Below are 16,412 nucleotides of genomic sequence, written 5' to 3'. Positions count from 1 at the left end.
TCGGGCGGCCCGCCCACCTCGGCCTCCCAAAGTGCTGGGAATCCAGGCGTGAGCCACTGCGCCTGGCTGGGATCTTTTTTAAGCTCCCCAGTGGATTACAAAGAGTGGTCAAAGTTAAGAACTACTGCCATAAAATACTAAGTGAATACAAAAATAGTTTTTAAAACCAAAGTAATAATAATATAATGTAATACAATATAATAATAATGATGATGAAGAGGAGGGCTAAAGGGAAAACTAGCAAAAGAACTCCCAGGTATAAAGAAATTCCTTTGGTCTGAGTCATGGAGGACTCAGAATATCTGTCCAGTCTTAAATTGTCTGTCCTCAAACTTCTGTCAGTAGCCCATTTGAGACCTCTGATATCTCTAAGAGATATCTGCTCCTCAAAGTGTGGTCCATGGACCAGCAGTAAAGGTATACTGATAGAAATTCAAATTCCCAGGCCCCAGACCAGACCCAGTGAATTAGAAACTGAATTTTATTTGTTTTAATTTATTTTTTATTGTTTTATTTTACTTTAAGTTCTGGGATACATGTGCAGAATGTGCAGGTTTGTTACATAGGTATACGTGTGTCATGGTGGTTTGCTGTACCTATTGACCTGTCCTCTAAGTTCCCTCCCCATGCCCCCCATCCCCCAACAAGACCTGGTGTGTGATGTTCCCCTCCCTGTGTCCATGTGTTCTCATTGTTCAACTCCCACTTATGAGTGAGAACATGCAGTGTTTGGTTTTCTTTCCTGTGTTAGTTTGCTGAGAATGATGGCTTCCAGCTTCATCCATGTCCCTGCAAAGGACATGATCTCATTCTTTTTTATGGCTGCATGATATTCCGTGGTGCATATGTGCCACATTTTCTTTATCCAGTCTATCATTGATGGGCATTTGGGTTGTTTCCATGACTTTGCTACTGCAAACAGTGCTGCAATAAACATACATGTGCATGTGTCTTTATAGTAGAATAATTTATATTCCTTTGGGTATATACCCAGTAATGGGATTACTGGGTCAAATGGTATTTCTGGTTCTAGATTCTTGAGGAATCACCATACTATCTTACACAATGGTTGAACTAATTTACACTCCCACCAACAGTGTAAAAGTCTTCCTATTTCTCCACAGCCTCGCCAGCATCTATTGTTTCTTGACTTTTTAATAATTGCCATTCTGACTGGCATGAGACGGTGTCTCATTGTGGTTTTGATTTGCATTTCTCTAATGATCAGTGATGTTGAGATTTTTTTCATGGTTTTTGGCCATGTAAATGTCTTCTTTTCCGAAGTGTCTGTTCATATCTTTTGCCCACTTTTTGTAGGGTTTTTTTTTCTTGTAAATTTGTTTAAGTTCCTTGTAAATTCTGGATATTAGACCTTTGTCAGATGAGTAGATTGTAAAAATTTTCTCCCATTCTGTATGTCGCCTGTTCACTCTGATGATAGTTTCTTTTGCTATGCAGAAGCTCTTTAGTTCAATTAGATCCCATTTGTCAATTTTGGCATTTGTTGCAATTGCTTTTGGTGTTTTCGTCATGAAGTCTTTGCCCATGCCTATGTCCTGAATGATATTGCCTAGGTTTTCTTCTAGGGTTTTTATGGTTTTGGGTTTTACATTTAAATCTTTAATCCATCTTGAGTTAATTTTTGTGTAAGGTGTAAGGAAGGGGTCCAGTTTCAGTTTTCTGCATATGGCTAGCCAAGAAACTGAATTTTAAAAAGATCACCAGATGGTATTTTGAGAAGCACTGGGTTAAGAAACATTAGCTATAAATTCTTTAAATTTCCCAATGTTAGGTTAGGTCCTGACAACACTATATATCTGGAGTATATAAATCTGACTTTCCACAGATTATTTTTTCTAACTATTACTATCATGGCTTTGGTTTCTATATAAAGGAAAGGTTGATTTTTTTTAAAAGACAAGTTTTTGTAAAACTGCTATTGAAGATATTGTTCACAGTTTTCTAACGCCTCTATATGAAGGCCCAAGTGATAAGCTACCCTCATAGCCCACCTAACAAAGTGAAATGAGAGTTTGTCTTAGTCTTGAGGGCCAAGAGGCAGAGCTAATTCCTGTGCTTAGTGCAGAAACTTCCTTTACCCTAGGGGTTTTGCTATAAACATTTTACCTCTTAAACCTTAAACCATGTTGAATGGTTAATGGTTTCACTGTATTTGTGAATTTTTGTTGTAAACCACCCCAAACGCATTTTTGGAAGTGGGTAGAGCCCAAGGAAACATTTTTACAATATACGGAATATGCGTCGTAAGGTGACAATGAATTATTAGTGTCGAAGTACAGTTCTAAGTCTTACCTGACAAGCAGTCCTCACAGACTCTGAAACAACTGTAAGGAGGTGCTAGACTAGACTTCCCACCCTAGGCCTTGCTCAAGCACCACCAACATTATCATGTAATAGTCCAAAATGCCCTGAGTGCCCATCTGCATAGAATGCAGAGTCACTCTGATATCACAGCAAACACATATGTAACCAAGTAAGAATCTGATATTAACTTAATGTTTTCGCCCAGCAATTTATTTCACCCAATCCTTTGCCTCATCATCCTGTTAGTAGCATAGGCTTCTGCCTAGAGAAAGAAAGAAGCCATCTGACTATCTAATAAACATCAAAATGACTTTTTTGTATGTATTTTTTTAAAGTTAGAGCTACTGGAATGAGACAAATGACTTTTGATACCCATGGACAATAAAGAAAAATGTGGGTTATTAGATCCTGGATTTTTTTTTTTTTTTTTTTTTTTAAGATGGAGTCTTGCTCTGTCGCCCAGGCTGGAGTGCAGCGGCATGCTCTCGGCTCACTGCAAGCTCTGGCTCCCAGGTTCATGCCATTCTCCTGCCTCAGCCTCGCAAGTAGCTGGGACTACAGGCGTCCGCCACCATGCCCGGCTAATTTTTTGTATTTTTAGTAGAGACGGGGTTTCACCGTGTTAGCCAGGATGCTCCCGATCTCCTGACCTCGTGATCCGCCTGCCTCGGTCTCCCAAAGTGCTAGGATTACAGGTGTGAGTCACCACACTCGGCCTCCTGGGTATTTTTAATACTTAAACTATAAAACAATAGATTTGAAGGATAGTTCTGAGTAAACTCAGGATGGAGATACAAGCTGTTCAAGGTGGGATGAGTTGACATGGAAAAGAAATCAGAAGTTGAAAGTCAGTGTGAGTGTGGTGTCCTGCTTTCCTACCTCCACCCCATCATGCCAAGCCTTAGGAGCCTTACAACAGGCCTCCAGACAGGTTTGGGAATCTACAGTTTGTTAGGATGTGTGCCTCCCTTTTGCCTAGAACTCAGGAAGATGGCAGCCTCAGAGGTGTGTCTCTTGCTTCAGGGTCTGGGACCAGCAAAAGAGATACCACCACGTGGCCTATCCCACATGAAACAGCAGAAGATGATCCTGAGTTTCCTATGGACACCAGAACAGAGTAGAAAAACATCTCACCCCCAAAATTAAATTTACTTTTTAAAATGTCCAGTCCAAATCATTTCAAATTAAAAAGTTAGAGAAATTGTTTATACAAAGTCAATATTCACAAGTGGTTAAATTTTTACTTCGTATATCTCTTTGGGGTTGTAGTTTACTTGGAACCCACTAGGTTACAAGAAAGAGCCAGGCCTTTCAGGAAATCTCTGTAGCAGATAAGATTTACTTAAGGTATTGAGAAGACAGAAATTTGGAGGAGCTTCTTTGAGGCAGAACATCATGAGCACTCTTATAGTGCATAGTGACCTCCAGAGAACATCATGAGCAGAGAAGGTGTTGAGCAAGCTTAAAGAGACAAAACAGGGCTAAAGAAAAACTTTCAAGTAGGAAACTGATCTTGACAACTGAGTAACTCATGAGTATTATGTGCAAAGCCTATGCTAAGTTGGAGAAACATGGAATCTTAATAATGAGACTAAGTAGACATGCAAAACATATAAATAATGAAATATTCAGCATTCATTTAAATCCTAAAAGTAGTACGCTACAGGAGTAATGTGAATGGAGTAAATATTGAGGGCCTCACAGAGGAAGAGGAGTATGAGCTGAGCTTTTGAAGGACAAGTAGGAAGTGGGTAAATGAAAGCATGGGGAAGAGAGAATTTTTAACTTATTAGATGACGGGGGGAGTCCTGTGTATTGGGGCAATGCTTCAAAACCCTCAAGGTGCACACATATTACTTGGGGCTCTTGATAAAAAACAAAGATTCTAATTCAGTAGGTCTAGGGTGGGGCCAGGATTCTGCTACTAACAAGCTCCTTGTTACAACACTGGTGATGCTGAGGCTGACACTGCTGGTTCATCAACCACACTTGAAGTAGCAAAGGATTATGAAAATAGAGAGGCTGGTTGCAGCAGAGGATTTCTTTTGGAAACGGTGAGACGTTAGACTGAAGGAACAATAGAAGTTCCCAATGATATTCAAGGCAGCAAGAGGAAGCATTAAGCAAAAGTGTTGCATATTATCATTTAAATGATTAGATTACCCAGAAAAGGGACACAGCAACAACGAGAAATTCTCTTCCAATATTCTCATGTAAGACAGACATGTCCATATTTGCATGCTCCACTGAGGAGCTCTTTTAGCCAGTGTGGCCAGGTTTGTTATTTTCTTAATTGGTCTCTAAATGGGGCATGTGTGCTGATGCAGAATGAGCAAGTCCCTTCCATCTGGTTTTCCTGATGCTCCCTGACCATTATTATGCTGGGCTATGAGGAATAGGAGGCAGGTTGCTCTAGTTGATGATTATCCTCCCATCATTAAAGGGATTCAGCATGGAATTTCAGTTATAAATATTTGGTCCCAGGTACCATTTCACAGTTGTTTCTTTTCCCTTCTCATGTGAAGAAACACAAACCGAGAAAACACTAGAAACCAGAAAAGAAAAACAGGTTTTACCCCATTCTTACAGCCTGACTGCTGGCTTTAAAGATTTATTAGAAGTAGCTGGTAACCCAGTCTGCACCAAGTGTCACTAGATGATTTTATTCTCTTTCTTCTAAGACACTAATGTCTCAGAGCACAAGCTTCCTTATCTACAAAAACAGGATTATGTGTGTCCCACCTATCTCCTCAGGTAATAATGAGACTTATGAAAAAGCAGTTCCCAACGTTTGACTGCATACTGCAATCACCTGGCAAGCTTTTAAAAATCCCAACGCCCTGTCCACACCCCACACTGATTACATCAGACTCTGGGCGTGGGACCCAGGGATAAGTATCTTTTTTAAACTCTCCAGGTTATTACAAAGAGTGTCAAGGTTGAGAACTACTGACATGAAATACTGAATTAATGCAAAAGTAGTTTTAAAAAGCAAAGTAATAATACTATGATTATGATAATGAAGAAGAGGAGAGCTACAGGGAAAATATCGAAAAGACCTCCCGAGTACAGAGAAATTCCTTTGGTCTGAGTCATGGAGGAATGGAAGGAGAAACCTGATGTGCACATGAATGAACATGCTGGGTCAGGCCAGAAGTCCACTAAATGCCATCCAGTGTTTCCAAAACAGGCACCAATGCACATTGTGAGAGGCTAATGAGGAAACCACAGAACACAGCAGACAGTGCACTGGACTAGGAATCAGGAGATTAGGGCTTGAGGCTCCATTGGCACCATACTCATGGTTAAGTCATCAGACCTCCATTTCTTCATCTGTAAAATAAAGGGGTTGGACTAGTATCTACTCACTAGGTCACAGCTTCTCAAATGTTAGTGTTTCTAAAAATCATCTAGTGATCTTGCTAAAACACAGCTTCCCAGGCCTCACCCTCAGGGATTCCGACTCAGTAGCTGTGGAGTGGGGCCTGAGGTCTTGCATTTCTAACAAGATCTTGGGTGATGGTGATGCTCCTGGCCAGAAAAGCACCTCTTGAGTAGCACTGTACTAGGTGACATCTAAGATGCCTCTAGGTTCCAAGCTCTATGGTTCTCCAAAGCATTGGGGGAATCTGGTTTTTGAACATAAAAAGGAGAATAGCGTGGTGATAAACAGGGACTTGGGGGTCAGATACACCTGGATTCCAAACTTAGCTTTACCAGTTTCTAGTAGTGTGAATTTGTGAGTTACTTATTCTTTCTTAGCCTCATTCTTCTCACTTGTAAAAAGTCATGATAATATCTACATCACTGGATTGCTGTAAGGATTTCATATAAGATGCTTAGCACAGTTCCTAGCATAAAGCACATGCACAATGCCTGCAAGTGATAGTGAAAAGGGGCATCTGAAGTTCAATAGTGACTGAACTCCAGGCCTTGGAGGTTTGAGATCAGCATATTTCTCATAAAAAAACCATGCTATTGTCTACTTCTTATACCTCATCTTCCACCCAAGGACCAGCTTATGTCAGCCTGTATTCCTAAATTGTTCTAACTTATAATTCATAAACTAGCAATGTATGACCCTTCATGTCTGTGTATTTACTTTTCTCATCACCACACTTGCAGCCTTCACTGTCCCACTTTTCCCAAAATGACATTCCTTTGCTCTTTCAAAATATCTCTCAAGTTTATCTGGTTTCTAGATACTAACTAACTATATAACTTTAGACAAATCATGCAACTTCTCTGGACCTCAATTTCTCATCTGGAAAAATAAGAAGTCAGGCTGAGGTGGTCTTTAATGTGTCTTTCACATACAGCATTTTATGATTCAAGTCTTTATGACATTTATAAATCTATATACTGTATACATATTTGGGCTGTAATTCTGTAATGTGAACATGATAGTATGTTTCAGCAGTTTAATTTCTTAGAGAAAAAGCAAAAAGTCATTTGTGGTGAAACTAGAACACAGGTTCAACTTGTCCTATTCTAGGCATTTTATCAATATGCCTATTTTCTTATGTACTTTCTTCCTAATAGAAAGCTTAAAGGACTAGAACTCTTTGTAGCCTCCTGGCATCAGTTACTTGAATTATCTGCAGTTGTCAGTCTCCTGATGTACCCAAAGTGAACAACGACATTAAGACTGAATGCTTTGTTGACTATTTCACATCATACCTTTCTCTAAGTCACTGTTAAATGAGTATGTCATTACAGTATTCTCAAACCATGGTTCAAAATGTTCAAGTGCCTGTTTGGTACATGATAACGTACTAGAGAGTATAGAAGTATAGGGATGTATAGTTGCTTATTGTCAAATATACAGTACATGCCCTTCTTATTTTAAAAGGCCAATTCTGAATTCATAGTGGCTTACACTATTAGTTAGTGACATCTCTTTTCCCTTTATTTCCTGCTAACTGAATATCAGTTTTATTAGGCTGGCAATTGTGTCTAGCCCTAAGTGACAGTAATTAGCCTTGGCCAAATATGTAAATCCCATTGTCCCTTGCCAAGTACCCTGCATTCCTTGTAGCTAGGGTTGGCTATGTGGCCTCACTTGATCAATGGAGGAATCTGCAGGAGCTTCATGGAAAGCTTTTTGTTACATAATACATGGAAATAAAATGGACATACATGGCTGTTATCTCCCTTTCCTTTTTTTGGCTGCCTTAAATGCATATGTGAGGCCTGAAGTAGTACACGGGCAATTTGCATCCTGCAGCAATGAGCACGTGGATGAAAGGTCAACATTCTGAGAATGATGGGGGAGAAACAAAAATCCTGGGATTTTTGGACATCATTGAGCATCTGTACCACAACCAGGACCACCTATATCCAAACTCTTGTTATAAGAGAAAATCTAATCCCTTTTTTAAAAGTCACTGTTCATTGGGTTACTTACAGCCAAGCCCACATAAACTGGGTAGCCATAAAGTGCCAATCTAACAACACTGCTAGCCTTCACTACCCTGCAAAGCAATTTTTGCCCACGTCCACCTCTGTTGTCACAGAAACCTCTGACTCTAAAGCTCTTTAAAGTGGGACCGACTGCCTGAGTAGGCAAATTTAAATCCAGTTCTGACCGCACTCACAAGGTTGCAATTGATTTTTCTCGTTAAGTGCTATCCTAGAGCCCAGGGACAAAGAGTAGAAAACACTCTTTGCTGCCATTGCCCTGGGTGACCTCCCTATTTCTTCCACTTATCCAGCTTCAGGTCGGGGCAATGGACACCCTCCAATCTGTCACCATGATAGTAGATCCTCAAATCCTTAAGTCACTTTGGGAAGACAAAGAGGAGGCCTGTGGGAGCTTCAGCAATAAGTGCTATGAAGCAATTATCTTCCTTTCCAGGAACCACAGTTCCTTCCACTCAAGTGACTCTATTATGTACTACCTATTCTGCCATCTTAGAGAGGTATTCACAAAAATGGTCCTGGTTGAACAATATGTGAACAATTTGTGAAATTTTAAGGCTTAATAGCTCTTTCACCTAGATGCTTTCAACAGAACAAGCTGAAAAGGTATCTTTTCCCGCGTTCTTTGACATGTGCCTGTAGGATTGATAGATGCCCTGAAGGTCATAATTGCAGAAGGGAAGGCAGAGATACTTTAAAATTGCTTAGATATTTCTTCCTTTTTTCTTTAGTACCTTAAAATACATTTTAATAAATGTATTCCTTGAATATAGGGGAAGCAGTGTGATATAGTGCTGGTTGGGCCATGAACGGTAACTTTTCTGCATATAACATGAAACCTAAAGCTACAGGGTATATGGGGGGTCTGGTAACCATAGTTGGAAAATTCAGAACTTCTAGCTTTGTCATAATATGGCCCTGAGTAAGTGATTTAACCTCTTTGGCTTCACTGTATTCATCTGCAAAATGAGGTGGCTGACCTAGTAACTTCCCAGTTCCTTTCTGGCATACATATATATGAAATAAAATGGACATATATGTTTCCATCCTTCTCCCCTTATTCATTTATGTACTGTAGGGAATCCATCCTCTGTGTGATCATGTCCAAAGCAGCAGTTTTGTTATGTTGACATTTTCTGGTATTTTAAAGGGAAAATGTTTCTGTTTTCTTTTTCTGGCTTCTTTTAATAATTTTAACCAGTAATCTTTAGGAGAGCTAGATTATAAAATTCAGGTATAATCATTTTCTATGTAAATGGCATATCTAAAAAGGATATTTGATGTGACCAGAGCATGAAGGTGTGATAAAGGGAGTTGCCGCCACCACCTGCATCCCCTTACTACCAGGAAAAAAAGTGACACCATGGCCAGATTTAACTTTTGTTTTACGCCTAGTGGAAGGAGAAAGGAATAGAGGACTTCAGGAGGAGCTGGCTCTATGGCTGAAGAGGAGAGAAGGTAAATTGACACCCTTATTCTGTTAAGGGTAAGAAGTTCCCCAAAGTCTCTTCCGTAGATTTAATATTTGACAAGTTTCAAATGGTCACTGTCAAATGAATGCAACTGAGGAGCCTACTGCCCTTGGAATGGCTCAGATGAGCAACTGAGATATGTAACCAATAGTAGGCAAAGCAGGATTTATAACCATGTAAGTTAGTAACTAAGGTCTTTGTCTTAGACAAAGATTTATTCTGTGATAATTATTGAGCCCTGCTATGGCTTACTAGGAGAACATCAGTGAGCAAAAGAAAGAAAAGTCTCTGCCACTATGGAGATGACATTTGACATGGTTTGGCTCTGTGTTCCCACCCAAATCTCACCTCAAATTGTAATCCCCACATGTCGGGGGAAGGGCCTTGTGGGAGGTGATTGAATTACGGGGGGCGGGGTTCCCCATTGCCGTTCTCAGATCTCAGCTCTCAGGAGATCTGATGGTTTAAAAGTGTGGTACTTCCCTCTTTGTGCTCACTCTCCTGCCGCCATGTAAATAAGTGCCTACTTCCCCTTCCACCATGATTGTAAGTTTCCTGAGGCCTCCCCAGCCATGTGCAACTGTGAGTCAATTAAACCTCTTTTCTTTATAAAGTACACAGTCTCAAATAGTTCTTTATAGCAGTGTGAAAACAGACTAATATAATATTCTAGTGGTGTAGTCTGAATAAATTCATATCATGCTCCATGTTTTATTTCACCAAATGTGTCTTATTCTGCCACTGTCCATAATTGTTATTATTTTAATGAGGGCATGTTTATAAAGTAATCAATATTAAGTGAATTGTGTACTGTCATCTCGTGTTGCCTGGGGAAAGTTTAACAGGAGATAAAACTCATTCATAGCCTCCAATGTGAATTCAACTGAAGGCAATCGCCAAGATTTTAAGGATGGACATATGAAAGAAGTGGCCAGCTGCTATAGCACATAATTACACGGTGAGTTAAAAAAAAACAACAAAAAAAAAACAGAGATCTCAATCTAGATCAAGACTTTGGGGGAAGGGAGAGAGAAGAATCAGACACTCATTTTTTTTAAAAAGCTCCACATGTGATGCTGGGACACAGACACTGCTTTACAGGGCTTTGCATTGCAAATCCAGCATTATTTAATATTGCAAATGGTACAGGTGGTTAGAACAAGCAACTGAGCTTAATCTCATGTGGTTCACATAGCATAGCTGGATATATTCCTAGTCACAGACTAGACTTTTAATTATAAGCTTAATGCCAGGTACCCTTACTATAAGTTTGCCTCCTTAGTTGTAACACAAAATACAACTGACCATTTATCACTTTTTAAATAAACCAAAGCAGGCTTCCCCATGATACTGAGTAGCTTCATGTTTAATATATAAAGAGAACATGTTCACTAAATATGTAATTGGTCATGAAGCAGTACTTTAAATACATGGTCTCCCAATTACAATGTGAAGGAACAACTCAAGACAGAATTTACCAACATACATGCATGTTTTATATATATATATATATACACACATGCATACATCCATATACATACAGACACATATACACACTTGTATGTTATATATGTGTGTGTATATATATGTATTCTGTTGATGTATATTTAGGAAGTTTCCAGATTTTAACTCTTATGGATAAAGCTGCTGTACACATTCTTATACAAATGGGCCTAGGCATTTATTTCCCTTGGACATTGATGCACTGTAATAGATATCCATATTTTATATATATTTTATATATGTATCTCCATATATGCATACATACACACATATACATACACATATATATGCATATATACATATATACATGTATACACATACATGTGTATATACATATGTATATGTACATATATACATACACACATATATGCATATATACATATATACACATACATGTGTGTATACATACATGTGTATGTATACATGTGTACATATATACACATACATGTGTATATACACATGTATATATGCATATATATGTACGTATATATACACATACATATATGTATATATGTATATATACATATATACATGTATACACATACATGTGTATATATGTGTGTATGCATATATGGAGATATATATAATATATATAAAATATGGATATCTATTACAGTGCATCAATGTCTAAGGGAAACAAATGCCTAGGCCCATTTGTATAAGACTGTGTAAAGCAGCTTTATCCATAAGAGTTAAAATCTGGAAACTTCCTAAATATACATCAACAGAATGAATAAATAAATGATGGCATATTCATACAATGGACTATTAATTAACAATAAAAAAGAGAACCAATTACTGATACATGCAGCAACATGGCTGGATCTCATAAACAATGAACAAAAGAGGTGAGACACAAAAGAGTATTTGCTGTATGATTCCATCTCTATGAAGTTCAAAATCAAAGTTTGGTGATAGAGGTCAGAAAAGTGGTTACCTACCTGTTTGGTGGTTTGGGTGTGTGTGTTCAGGATGAATGATATTCATTGGGATAAAGGAACCTTCTAGATTGATAGAAATGCTCTGTATATTGATCTGGTTAATAGATACATGAAATGCACAGTTAATTCACTGAGTTATACCCTTAAGATTTGTACATTTTGCTATATGTAAACTATACTTCAATTTTTTAATAAAAAAGCAAAAATAAATCAGGGTATTGAACAGCATATCTATTATATGGTAGAATGAATAGTTTAGTTGTCTGTTAATACATTTTATCTGAATGTCAAGGTCCTTTGGTTGTAAGTAGGAGGCACCAATTTTACTAGGTATCCTGAAGTAGGGTCTTCCTAAGACTATTGGAAATAGAAAAAAATATACACCCTACTGGGAAGACGAATTACATAAAAGAGCACATTACCTCCAGGCTGACACACTCCCTGGCCAGGGCTTGGTGACCAGAAATTCATGACTGAATTTCACTTCCCCTGCCCTTTTGACCAGGTGCCTTTATACATGGCACAACCATGCCTGTCCCCCTATCTGGAAGAAAGCTGAGTGAGCTCCTGAAACCTGAGGGCAGCTAGGACCAAGAAGGAACCAATGCTTGGACCCAGAAATCCTCCAGGCTGTAGCCAGTGTTCTCTCTCGGTGACATGGGTCTCTGCCTCTCTTTCACTTTCTACAAGTCTTCTTTCTCTACTTTTCTGTGGCTGAAGGTGACCTCCCATCATACTATCTCTCTGTCTGTCTCTGTCTCTGTCTCTGTCTCTGTCTCTCTCTCTCTCTCATTCCAAGTTTTAACATGTCCCTCGGTTTTAGTCACATTACAGGATCAAATAGAGTTACTGAAACCCAATTTTAAATTCCTGGGAGAATCTGATAGGTTCAGCCTTATTCAGGTTCAGCCTCATTCAGGTGTGTTTACACAATGGCATCCACTCTAGTTGAAGGAGGGGGGCCAAGTAATTCAAGATGGCTGCAATGATCCACCCAGAGGAGAAGTAGGATGAAACTTCACAGAGAAATGGGGTTATTCTGAGCTAGGCAGACATTCCCAGAAGGGTCTACTCTATTTGTATCAGGAATGTGTTTAACTTAAATGAACAGAAAATCTCACTTCTAGTGGCTTAATCAAACAACAGGTCATTTTTCTCATGTAACAAAAAGTCTAAAACTGGCTGACTGCTGATATTGCTTAGCTTAGTGACTTGTGATGTAAGAGCCAGGATGATACAATTTGCACTTCCTTCCATCATGGTGGCCTATAGGCACAAAACGGCTGCTGCCAACTCCAGACACCATGTTTACATTCAAGGTGGGAAGAAATGGGAGGGAGGGGCAATGCACATGTATTCTCTTGTATCAGAAAACCAAAAGGTTCCCAGAATACCCCAGCATATTTACACTGACATGTCATTAGCTAGTACTGTATGACATGGCAAACCTGAAAGAAAAGCTGAAAAATCAAGCAATTATTGGCAAAAATTGCTATGTCAAACAAAAGTAAGGTTATATTAGTAAGGACAATGTGGCAGAAAGAGCTCTGGTTAGCAATAGTGTCTCACCACACTGAACTATAGGAATCCATATTGTCTGAAAATTTGTTAGCCATTTATGATTGTGTCTGAACACAGGTGATGGAAGGCACACTTAATTCCTTTTTCAAAAATGCACTGCTTCTTGCCACACACTATGCCATTATATATTCAGTTTTGCACTCCACCACCTAGGATCCTTTGGCTAGGATTTGCTTTCTATTTCCAAAGCTGTTGTGGAGATAATTGGTCAAGGCCGGTTTCTCAGCTCTGATTATGACTGTCTAACCACTACACAAAGGCCTTTTCTAAACCAAAAGTAATATACAACTATAGAAAGCATGCTTAGAGGATGCTTGGCTTTCTCTAAATATACTACTTCAGAAGTGATCTAAAGATAACTATTATTTCAATATATGCAAATAGATAATATTCCATTTAAAATCTGTTCCTTACTGTGAAACAGGTGCAAGAGATGAAGAGAGTGTTTAAGTAACTAAGTGCAAACAGTCTTCACCTTTAAAAGGAATAGATGGGACTAGATGGCTTCTAGACACCTCCCCCCCATGCTCGATATTATACTTTCTAAATGGACTGCAATCATAGTCGCTCCATATCATGAGGGACATTTCTAAGAATTGTCTAGATTAGCATTATTCTTCAACTGAGAGTCAATGTATTCTACGAGGTGAGAAAAATGTCATGGAAGAGGACAGACTGTACTTGTCCATATGATAAGTGAAGAAATTCAAATTTCTAGCTGATGTTCATATAAGATTGTCATGAAAGACAATTACCTATGCTTTTAAAAAAAAGTTGTTTTTACTAACAGATGCTGGTGAGGTTGCAGAGAAAGGGAAATGCTTATACGTGGCTTGTGGGAATGTAAATTACTTCAGCCACTGTGGAAAGCAGTTTGGTGACTTCTCAAAGAACTTAAAACAGAACCACCATTTGACCCAGTAAGTCCGGGTATATATGCAAAGGAATAGAAATCATTCTATCATAAAGACACATGCACATGTATGTTCATCACAGCACTATTCACAATAGCAAACACATGGAATCAAACTAAATGCCCATCAATGGTAGACTGGATAAAGGAAATGTAGTACATATACACCATGGAATACTATGCAGCCATGAAAAGAATGAGATCATGTCCTTTTCAGCAGCATGAATGGAGCTGGAGGCTCCATCCATTATCCTAAGTGAACTAGCACAGGAACAGAAAATCAAATACTGCATATTCTCACTTATAAGTGGGAGTTAAACACTGAGTACACATGGATGCAAAGAAAGAAACAATAGACACTGGGGCCTACGTGAGGGTTGCAGGGAGGGAGGAGAGTGAGGATCAAAAACCTACCTATCGAATACTATTGCTTATTACCTGGGTGATGAAATAATTTGTACACCAAACCCCCCATGACACACAATTTACCTATGTAGCAAACCTACATGTGTACCCTTGAACCTAAAAGTTAAAAAAAATTAAGTAATAACTGTACATATTTATAGGGTACATAGTGATGTGTGTGTGTATATATATATATACATATATATTTTAAATATAGTGATCAGATCAGGGTAATTAGCATCCATCATCTCAAACATTTGTGATTTGTGTTGGGAATGTTCGAGATCCTCTTTCTAGCTATCTCAAATTACATAATAAAAAAGTTGATCTCATAAAAATAAGTAGAACAGAGGATACTAGAGGTTGGAAAGGGGAAGGGAAAGGTGGGGATAGGGATAGGTGTGTTAAATGATACAAAATGACTATGCTTACCTATGCTTTTCAATGTTTAAATATTTTATTATACACATTTAAGGACAAAATCTGGGGGAAGATCATGTTAATTGTGTGTGGGGAAATGTTTAGATATTTGTTTATAGAATATATATTCATGTCACAGCATATTTATCATTATTTGTTAATTTTGTCCTTACTTCACCTCATATTCTAACTTAAAAGTGTAGGAACGAGAACAAACTTTGGGTATCCATTCAAAAATCAACAGGAAAAGAATCCTAAATGTCTGCAGGTGGAAACTATACTAATTATCTTTGGGCAAATTACTTTAGCTGTCTGGATGTCAGTTTTCTCATTCATGAAACGGATCTTAAAAGTCCCTTCCTTGCTCTAAAGTCCAGGTTTCTATTATCTCTGTCAAAGAAGTCTGTCCAAATCAGAATTGTTCCGGTAACATCAAGTTTTCACTTCCAGTTTTCAAGGTTTCCATGCTACCCTGAGTCTTACGTCACTCTTTTTTTTTTTCAATTCTGTGAGATTTCCCAGTATCTAGTAATAACATGCCTTTGAATTTATTTTTATTCCTACAAGTTTTGTATATAATTCCAAAGAGTTTTAAGAATAGTACAAAAATTCTCATATACCATTTACCCATGGTAATATTCTGTTAACATTTTGCCACATTTGCTCAGTCACTCTATCTGGGGAGGAAAGGTGTTTTGGAGTAAGTTGCAGACGTGATGCCTCTTTATCCAGAAATACTTCAGTATATATTTCTTATAAACACAGACATTCTCCTACCTAACTACAGTGCAATTATCAAAATCAGTAAATTTAATACTTATACAATACTATTATCTAATCTAGTCTATATTTAAATTTTTCCAAAACTCCCAATAATATATCTTACAGCTATTTTATTTTCTGTCACAGGAACCAATCCAGCATCACACATTACATTTAATTGTCACTTCCCTTCATACTTCATTAATGTAGGATAGTTCTGAGCCTTTCTCTTTCTTGACAGAAGTTTTTGAAGAGCACAGGCAATTTATTTTACAAGATGTCCCTCAATTTGGATGTGTATGATGTTCCTCATGATTAAAGTTACCTTATGCATTTGGGGCAGGAAGATCTCAAAAGTGATATCCTGTCCTTTGCAGAATATCATATTGGGAGAGACATGATATTTGACCCATACTGGTGCCCCCTCTTTTAAAATTATGTTATTTCAAGTTGAATTTCTATTGCCTAAGATTGAAAAAGTTATGACCAATTTAAGGATTTAGCTGTTAAAGACCCACAGGCTCTTTTAACACTATCTCAACAGTAAGGTGTGGTTACATTAAGCCTGGTTACATTCAAGCTGGGAAGGTCTACAACATAGGAGTTTGACAAAGATCACCAGCTAATAAATTAAACGTACTATGGAAGTCAGCTAAATCAGCCAAGTCA

The sequence above is a fragment of the Trachypithecus francoisi genome, unplaced genomic scaffold (assembly GCF_009764315.1).
Source record: "Trachypithecus francoisi isolate TF-2019V2 unplaced genomic scaffold, Tfra_2.0 Lachesis_group6, whole genome shotgun sequence".
NCBI classification, from domain to species: Eukaryota; Metazoa; Chordata; class Mammalia; order Primates; family Cercopithecidae; genus Trachypithecus; species Trachypithecus francoisi.
Note: the sequence above shows the minus strand (reverse complement) of the source record.